Genomic DNA, 9,944 nt, shown 5'->3' with positions numbered 1-9,944 from the left:
GTTTTGGCCCAGCAGAGGGCCTGCTGTGTATGAGCATATGCCTAAATGCTCCATATGATATGTGTTAAAGATACGCATATATTACATTTGAAGTGTGAAACTTGGGAAACCTTTGTCAAATAAAACAAACTGCATGAGTTCAGAGCAGAATTTACCATGTGACATTTCGTAATGGACTCTAAATGAAATTAAATGTATTTGAATATGTCCCTGAAGATGTTATCATTAGCGGCATTACTCTATTATCTGAGGTTTCAAATGAGCATCTTCTTTCTGTGTCGACAAGATTAAAGGGAGGAACTGTATGCTGCAGTTTCTTTCCACGAACATATGGATGGATATTGAATGTTTGCACAACATCTGCTCTGAGGTAGTGACTAAACATCACCGTATACACTGGTAGTTTTGGTAGTTTTTGCTGGATTTTTTTATTCTTCCATGATGCAAACTGGTCATATTTGAGCACATTGTGCTTATTTAGTAGATGCACTCTGTCCCTGTTTAATTAGATATCATGGTTAAATGAGTTAGCTCCAGGAACTGGTTTGTAGTAGTTTACTAGTCTACACTTGAGTATGATAGCTAAAAGAGGAGAGAAGAAGTACAGAAACTGTGATTTTTACCCTTCAACTGTGAAAGCATGAACTCGAGAACAAGGGGACATACGATTCTCAAATTGATACCACACATGTAGCTACTAAAAATCTTGGCCAAGTTCAAATATCAGTGAACTTGAGCTGAAGGTAGAGTAAGTTTTCTGAAAATCTTGGGAATGCGGTGACTTGAGAACAAGGCAACCTAGGATTTTGAAATCAATACCATAGGTGTGTCTGCTAGGAGACTGAGGGTCAACATTGGTGGTAAGTGGCCAGTATTTTTCTCTTTTTGACTGCTTCTATTTAAAGGTTTCTTATTCTGCTTTTTTTTTCAGTCTTTGACCTCATTCAGTTAGAACAATTCTTGCTTCGGCCTCATTATCCTGTGTTGTTGTGCTGTTTTTATTAATACTAATGATCCAGGTGAAAACTACTGCCCACAATACTGAAATTCTAATAGGATTAAAAATAGTATCGTATTTATATGCCTGGAATAAGGTGGATTTTGGTAATGAATGGTCTTGCACTTTTCTTTTCCTTTTTTGCTTCCTTTCTCCTGATTACACCGGGGAATGCTGATTAAAATATTGCGCTTCGTGGATTGTTAAAAAGTCCACCTTCACAAGCCGGAGCAAAAACAGCAGAACACGCTCGCGCTTTAACGCATGCATAAAATCTGAACACCCGGGAGATAAATGTTTAATATTAGCCTTAATGCGCGCGGTCATAATTGGCATTAGGATCCTAATCCGCGCGCTCCCTGGCGATCCGCTCCAGGTTTTGCGCGCTGTCCTCAACAGCCAGCTGCTGCAGAGCAGGGGACCGGTGCGCCGTTTCTCCTCGCCTTGTTTGCCTCCAGTCCGGCTGTAGCTTCGACTGTCTGCACGGCGTGTGGATGAGGCGCAGAGGGAACAACCGAGGGAACGCACTGAAAACCAGCCTGAAGAAGTCCTATTAGCCCCCTCTGTGCTTTATCTGCGAACCCGACCGCTGGAGACTTTAAGAAAGACTTATCAGTGCGGGAGCAGAGCTCGGAGTTTGATTTTTTTAAACGAGACTGGGGCGCATCTCCGTCTCCTTGAAGTGATCCCTTTTTTTATGCAGTCTATCCGTAGCGCTCCCGTCGGAAGGAGCCTGGGTGCATGCACAAGAGGAGGAGGAGGAGGCGGGGGAGTAACGATCATTACTTTTGAACAGACCCTTCGCCATGGAGCTATTCGTCCGGTCCCGGGCGCGTTGGCTGGAAGAAGAATAGATACCTGGCACGGGAAACCCCACCTTTCTCTTCCACTGTGAGGAAAGTGGAGCATGCAGCCGAACCCCAGCCGTCTTTGTGCGACCCGCTGTTTAGTTTCTGGGGGCCTCTTCTGAAAAAGAAAAGAAGGGAGAGACGGAGAAGAAGAAGAAGAAGGGGGCTCCTGGTGTTGATCTGAGATTCACACTCCGCGCCGGGATCCGTATTTTGGCACGGCGTATACCCTCTGTAAGTAGCATTTAAAAGCGGATGTTTTGAGTCTTTCAGGGGAGATGCTGGGTTATGTCTCGCTGAATCAATACCATTTATTTACACTCCCAGGATAGGATAAGGCAAATGTCAGAAAACGGGCCCACGGGCTCCTCCAGCAGTTTAAAACTGTGGTGATGGGATCAATATAAAGCCCAGAGTATAGGCGACGTTATTTTTAGGTGGCTTTCGCATCCAGACTTTAAGTTAATGTGAAGTTGCTTAGTTACTGATATATATATATATATATATATATATATATATATATGTATATATATATATGTAATTTACCTTAAATGCCCACTGAGAGGTGCTTTTTAAAAAACGATTATTCTATGACAGTTCTTGTGTTTTCCCATTACAAATTGGATTTTCTTTTAATCAAGATGCACACATGACAAGAAAATCCCTTAGCATGAAGCTGAAGCCTGTTTTTCTTCGTAAGGAAAAACAAGCAGAAGTTGATTTATATTTATAGGATATTCAAGAGTGATATTAAAAATAAAGAGAGCTCACACAAACATCTCCACCCAGTCCAGGACACCAGGAGCTAAGTAGTTGGATGTCAGTTACTGTCTCCATTTACTTCTCCATTTTGCGGCTATAAAATAAGATCATTTCACAGGGCATGTATAATTCACAGACCAGAGTCAGCCATGTGTGATGATGGGACACACTCACAAACACACTCACACTCTCTGTCTCTCACGTACACACACACGCGCGCGCACACACAGTTTTTACAGGCAGAAGGCACCATCTCCCAATCTCACGTGAAGCTTTTAGAGATAGGGAGGCACAGACTAAAGCAAGAAGCCAGAGGAGAGCATGACTGTGCTGGGCAGACGTGGGAAGGTTAAATAACGTTTGCACATAATCCATACTGTCTATACCAGATCAGGATGGTGGTGCAACATTATATAAGCTAAGTTGGGGAAACTGAGAGCTTCCCTTTCATATGCTTATATAACAGCTTCATGCAGAAAAGTATGGATGAGCTGGCCTTAAAAGAAACCTGACAAAATTCACAATTCAGTCGTGAACTACAAAGGGGGGAAAAAAGGGAAAAACTGCAGCATTATATAAGCTATATGCACAGTGTGACTAATTGTCTCGCCACCAGACAAATCTAGGCATATTTTGGGGCCGTGGCGGATAAGTTTTTTTGTGTCGTGTCGGTCAAAGACAAAAAAAAAAGTCTCCCCCGGCTGGGATGATGCTCAGAGCGTCTGGTTAATACTGACGTACCCATCAGTGATTGCTGAAGATGAAAAGGTCACTTCCTCCCCTGCCGATAGGAGGCTTTACTGTTGAATATAGATGTTGCGCTTAAAAAAAAATGCCTGTATTTCAGTTCGGGGGGGTGGGGTGGGGTGGGGTGGGGGGGGGGGTAGGTCTGTGTCTTGAAACAAGTGCTTGGACAGTGAATGGTAGGAATTCAAGGAGAAGGAGGGGAAGGGAGGAGGAGGAGGGGGACAAATGGTCTGTTGCCTCCCTCTACCCTGTTTCTACCTCCACTCCATCTCTTGCCCACCCCAGACATGCTGGTTTAGTCCATTTGTCTTGTGTTTTCTTGGGAGGAAGTGCCATCTCATCTCACATTGCGCAAATGGTTTCAGTGCATGCTAGTGTGAATTCTAGCGGGTTTTTGTAACTGCCAATTTCCATATCAAAGTGTCTGCATTTCAATAGGGAGAACTTGAGCTACCAGCCCCCTTCCTCTAAGCAGTTTTGTTCTGATAGAGAATTGCTGCTGCTGCTGTTGCTGGTGGAAGCTACTGACAGGATTGCTGGACACTGCAGTTGGTCATGGTTTATGTGTGTGCGCGAGAGGCAAGTGTTTGTCTTGGAAACAGATTTAGTGTGGATTGGGAGAATTTGCTGGCCGTAAGCTTAACACCAAAAGCCGCGTATTTAGTGGAAATTTTGGACGCCGTTCAGAGACGTGGTCATGTTAAAAAAGATTTTGCCTGTTAAAACATTTTCGCTCAGTATTTCTCGGGGCGAGCGTAGACCAGGATCAAAGATCTGTGTTTCAGTCTCTTTAGGAGAATGGGACACCATCAGAGCAATCATGGCGATTGGGGAAAAAAAAGAAAAGAACAGAAGTTGCTGAAAATATGTTTACTCGTTTTTAACTGGCGTTTTGGTCACCGCGGCCTGCATCTAAAAAGGCTCCAAAATCAATTTGCTTTCAGTCGCTTTCTGACAAAATAAATGGTTTAATTCCAAAACCGAGCGAGCGTAGATGTAATGACACGGAGCATTCAAGCTTTGTGTACGACTCTCGAGAACCTAGCGGTGTTGTTTTTCTTGTCGCAGAGATAATATTTATTTCCAATTCTGTGCAGCTGTTGTTTGTCAGAGAAGGAATGCGGCAAGACGCTGTTTATTTTGATGGATTCGTCTTTTTTTCCCCCCCTTTCCCTTCTCCTCCCTTTGTGTGGGGATACGTGGCCTAATGTTCACAGCAATTTTAGGCAGGTTAAGTAGATGAAAATAAACACTCGCACATTTGCACTGCATACAAGGAGAGACACGGGGGAAAAAAAGCCTTTTCTTTGCTTTGTGCGTGCCCTTACTTTGAAAATAGGATCAGCATAGGTTAATAGTGAAAGAAAGTGCAGCGTGTGAGATGTTATTACACAGAGACAGGGAATGGAAATGCCATTGGAAGCGCGGTAGGGGTCGGTGGCCCCTTCGTGGTCATCCTGCTCCTGGGTAATAACATGAGCCAACCACTTCCCAACCTTCAAGAGGAGAGACCTCGCTGCTTCCTCTCCCTCCTATGTTTGGACAAAATATGATCACAAAACTTGTGAAAGAGGCGAGAGTAGGAGGCCACTTTTCCGTGTTGAACCAAAGAGCAGGATAGAGAAGGCTGAGGATGTGGGGGGGCGGAGGTGGATAAAGCAGGACTTCACCTGCCATCTTCAGTCATGGCAGGCGGGTTTGACAGCTGACTTGTTCAGTTCCTCTGACTGGCTCGCTGCGAAAAAGTTGGACAAACAAATGGACAGGAAGAAGGTCTGAGAGGGGCAGCAGGTGGGATTATATTCATCTTAGTGGAGAAGCACACTTTAGATGCTTTTCTCATGAATGGTTGAATTCTCCTTCCCTGTTAAGACTGACTTACTCCTGTGTTGTCTACAATGGCTTCTGACAAAGCTCAGAGAGCAGGGCTGCCTTCATTGTGTATGTGTAGGAGGACAGGGCAGCAGCAACTGTGGTGAGTTTGGTGAGTCAGGAAAGAAACAAGAGTGGGGAAGAAACCATGCTGCGGTGTGCTGAGCCGAGCCCGGTTCTTCAAATTATTAAAAAGCTGCTGAAGAGGAGAAGTACATGCATTCTGCTCTGTTGAGGTTGCTATCAGTGGAGGGATTTGACATCAGTGCTCCTTCTAAGATGGATTTTGTCCTGCCTGAGTGTTGCTGCAAAATGGTCTCAGGTCTGGAGAGTAGTGTCTGAATCTTAGAGGCTGACACCAAACCTGATATTTACCGGTGATGCTCACATCGAAGCGGCACTCTTGCCTGTTAGCCAGAAGGAGGGAGGAAAATGCACAACAGAGGAGTGTGGGCTTAAAAAGAAGAAAGCAAAGGGCATTTTGTTTATTTAACAAAGTGCTTCGGGGTGAGTTTCTCGCTCGCTGCAGAATCCTATCATAGCCATTTTGTGGCTCGCCTCAAAAATAAAGAGACAGATGACTGGAACGAATGATTATGTGTTAGGGTAGTTAACCCGATGGATAGATATATGGTCTCGCTCCTTTTCGCCGAGATCTGAGGGAGAAAAATTCTCTCCCATACTACCACCTCCTGCGTTTAAAATGACAGTTAACTTTCCCCCACTGGTTTAAAAATGGATGTTTAATGATCAACAGAGGCTTGGCGCTTAGGTCTAGTAGTCACGCTGGCTGTAGATGCGCTCACCGCAGAGAAAGCTACCTCCTCTGCGTTGTTAGGGGACTCTGCTCAAACAGAGACCGGTTCTTGAGTGATGGATCGTCAGAGGTCTCTTTGGGGTGTGTGTTAACCCTTTGGAGTGTGCAGATCTCGCCCAGTAGGGGAGCCGTCAGCGGCATGTGATGGATGTGTCCCAGGTCTTTAAGCTCCATATATCAGAAGATTAGCACTGACCTGTGAGCTGTCTGGGCCGCCCTCAGAGCTTCTTCTCCAACACTGGCTGGCATTAGCATATTAGGACACTGCTCTGTCTCAGGGGGATACGAAGATAGGGTTCTTTATTTGGTTCTGCCACAGTATAGGTCACAGGAAGTGTGCAGATTAAAGGCTGAAGGCTTTGTGTTGGTATTAGGTGTATCTGACAGGTCATCTGTCTTGAGCCGAGGAAGCGCTTCTCTCTTCTTCAAATTCCTAAATAGTATCATATAATTATCCCAGAAATTGAAGCTCAGGCCATGCTTCACTGCAGAAAGATCTCCTTGTTCATCCTTCATGGTACTCATGAATCACATAAAAATGGAAATGAGTCGGCTGATGTGGGGTAACATCGTTATTTCTCAAAGAGATCGGACCAGGTATACACCCACACCCATGTTTTATTTTCCAAATGAGTAATCGTCATGGCCTCCGCGCGTGATGGACAGCACGAATTCTGCTATTAAGTGCTTTCGCACAAACATCACAGAAGGATTTGCTTCCCGAGAAGCTACTTAGTGTATTACAAAGCTAAATTGAACATAATATTGGGGTTCTTTCACTTCCTTCAATTTTGCTGCAGATTCTTTCAAATGATCATAAAAACGCTTCCACAGTTAGTGCTCTCATGCAGTGCATTTTCTGTCCAACGCTTAAATGTCACCTCCCACGGTATTGCTGGCATTTGTTCTTGTTGTGTCTTTATGTACAGAAAGAATACTTTAAATGCCAATTTTTCAAGGAGCTGTTTTGCTACATTGGGGGAAAAAAAGAAAAGAAAAATAAGACGAGAGAGGCACGGGATCACCTGTAGTGTGCCGGCTCTTTGTCTGCCATGTCTAATGGCTATTTGATGCCTACTTGGTGTCACTCGGTGCCTTGTGATGAAGCCAATGTATTTTCAAGGTGAGGAGATATTGTCAAAGCCCTTGAACGTTCCTCGGGCTTTGATTGGCAGGCGTTGTCACAGAAGATGAGGAGTGGTGGGAGTCGCACAGCAAAGAGAATCTATTACCTAGGATTGCGAGGCGTGCTTTCACAATGTGTCAGTGCAGTCAGCCATCTTGCTCTCTCCGTGTCAGGAACAGTCCCCTCATCGGCGCAATGAGGGAGCAGCTTTCAAGTTTAATTTTACTGGTTACCATAAGTGATGTTATTGATGTTTTTCTTCTTACTCGGGTTTCATAGCATGATGAATTAGCTTGTGAAACCAAAAACATTTAGGCGTTCATCACCGTCAGTGTGTAATCTATTTTGTGATTGCTGGCAGTCAATATTAAAAAAGAGAATGAAAGAAAGAAGGAAAAAGAAATGCAAATGGCATTCTGGCAAAAAAAGAGAGAAGAAGAGCAATATAAAACTCAAAATTCAGCTGAGCCCTTTCTTGCTGATTTCCGACATTTCAAAAGCCTCCTTAATACACACTGAGAGGGGCTGCAGGCTCTCAGGGTTGCAGTGAGAGAAGGAAGCCTGTTGTTGATCAGCCAAGCAAATCAGATCTTGATATTTGAAGAGTGGAGTTGTGATTGCTAATCACTCCACTGCTGAGTTTTAATTAGGAGACTCATAAGCATTCTGTCATTTCTCAGCAGAGCATAGTCAAGCATCAGATGTACTTAAGAGAACAAATAATTAGTTGTCTTAGTAGTTAGGGCTACCAAACAAGCACGTGCACAGGTTTTGTTTTAGTTTTTTATTTATTTATTTATTTATTTATTTTTTTTGGGGGGGGGGGGGTATGGATTAATTAGTATTTTATACTATGTACTTGCAATGATTAAAAATATTACTGCTAACTGTGCTTAATGCGAGCCCGTGTGCTTTTTACATCTTAAATCATATCTTGATCTCATTAAAGGATAAACTGGGGTTGTTTTGAGCAGCAGCCGTGCGTGGACACTTTGTGCATGTGCTTATCACCAAAGGAAGCTTTAAACTATTTTCTTGGGGTTATTGCTATAGATTGGACTGAGCTTATTTTGAATGGGTAGGTTTCTGTCCTGTGCTCCTAAGACCTTTGTTAGGACATTTTAATTACAGCAGAGCTGGATGTAATTGATCTAGGCTTAGAGGGATTTCACTGTCAATGAGAATGAGCCTGGGCGTTAATACAGCCGAGCAAACGCTTCCACCTCTGTGCCACACTAACACACTCACACACACACACGGTGGAGACAAGAGGAGATATGCGGTGGCTGTCCTTTATTTCAGAGGGACCTCTGTGTTTTCCGTGTAACGGTTAAATCAACCTTGCGGGACTGGCTTACATGATAGTGCAGACGAGTGTACTTCTGCCTTTACTTGAACATATCTGTTGCCCACATTGTTGGCACCTGGAGTGCTCTCTTACGGAGCACTTTCTTCACTGGTTCCATGTTGTCACCCACAACCTTGAAATTTTTATAAGGCTGTTAGATAATGCTTCCCGATGAGGGTGAATTATTGATGGTCTTGTTCGTATGAGTGGGACAGGGCAGGCTTTTAACTCTCTGAGCTGCTGGGTCTCTTATCCGGTAACTAAGGGACACCGCACAAACACCCAAAGGAATGATGTACTGGAGGAGGGAAAAAAAAAGAAAAGAAAAACGGAGGCAGGGGGCTGAAAATAAAATAAAAGAAGCATGCATCCTTTACGCTACTGTTGGGCTAAGCCACAGCACAAGGGAAACTTGGCAGCAAAGAAAAGCGTTGCATCGACTGAAGCCTTTTCTTTGTTTTTTTTTTTTGAAGCATTGAAAAGTGGTGTGGTGGCCGCGTATTGTGCTTATATTTGTTGATTTTTATTATTTTTTTTGCAAGGATACACACAGAAGTCTGCCTTTTGCGATTTTTTTTTCTTTTTGCAGAAACACATGCTTCAAGTTTAGTACATGTGTCAACACAGGATGTGATGTCAGGAGAAAAAAATGGTTCGGATTGCGATCGGACAAATAAAGTTTGTAACCCGGGTAAGGCTGCAGAAAGGAGTTGATTAATTGATTAGGCGGTCAAATGAAAAGTGATAATTGATTGGTTGTCCCAGAGAAGTAAAAACACAAAGCATTCTTTGGTTTCTGGCTGGATGTTTTTGGCTTTTCTCTCGCTTGTAATCAGAGATAATTTGATGTGTTTTGGGCTTTGGACTTTTGATTGGACAAATCAGGCAATAAGAAGATGTCACACAGATGGATAAATGAATAACATAGATGGGATAATATATAAAATGAAGATAATGATCAGTTTTTTAACGGATCTGGGGTGGTTTTAGCAGGCTCTTACCAAATGTGAAGTCCTTGTGTCCTCTCACAGTTTCAAATGTGATAAATGTGGCTATAAACGCTCAAGGTTTTGGTACATATCTGCTCCAAGGCAGTGTAAACAGTATTTATGAATGCTCTTGGAGGCAGAAACCACACAGCCTTGAGTCTTAATTTGTTTTTTGGTGAAAGTGAGGTCTGAGCTGTTCATTTGACCCTGAATGGCAAACTGTGTAACCTGCTGCACACACAGAGCTCTTCTCTGTGTCTGTCTCTATTGAAAACGTAGCTGCATTCTAGTAAAATCAGTCCTCAGCCATTAATTGTACACCCGCACAACCTGACAGCTGTCCTGATTCTTATAGCTTGCACTCTCATCATTGTCCCAATTCATTCTCTCCTCTCGTATGGGCCTCGTGTTTGCATTACAATGGGCCGAGCAGGACGA

General features: G+C 43.6%; 1 protein-coding gene across 9 annotated transcripts in view; it reads left to right on the top strand.

Annotated features, from left to right (window-relative positions):
* Positions 1-1,467: 1,467 nt before the first annotated feature.
* Positions 1,468-9,944, top strand: part of LOC134616316 (adhesion G protein-coupled receptor L2-like) — a 90,062-nt gene continuing 81,585 nt past the window's right edge. For all 9 annotated transcript variants that reach the window (XM_063461108.1, XM_063461105.1, XM_063461104.1 and 6 more), the window contains exon 1: positions 1,468-2,079. The gene's annotated coding sequence lies outside the window, so the exon portion shown is untranslated. The remainder of the gene's footprint in view (positions 2,080-9,944) is intronic.

The sequence above is a fragment of the Pelmatolapia mariae genome, linkage group LG18, assembly GCF_036321145.2.
Source record: "Pelmatolapia mariae isolate MD_Pm_ZW linkage group LG18, Pm_UMD_F_2, whole genome shotgun sequence".
In the NCBI taxonomy this organism is placed as follows: Eukaryota; Metazoa; Chordata; class Actinopteri; order Cichliformes; family Cichlidae; genus Pelmatolapia; species Pelmatolapia mariae.
This window is presented reverse-complemented; position numbering and strand designations above follow the sequence as displayed.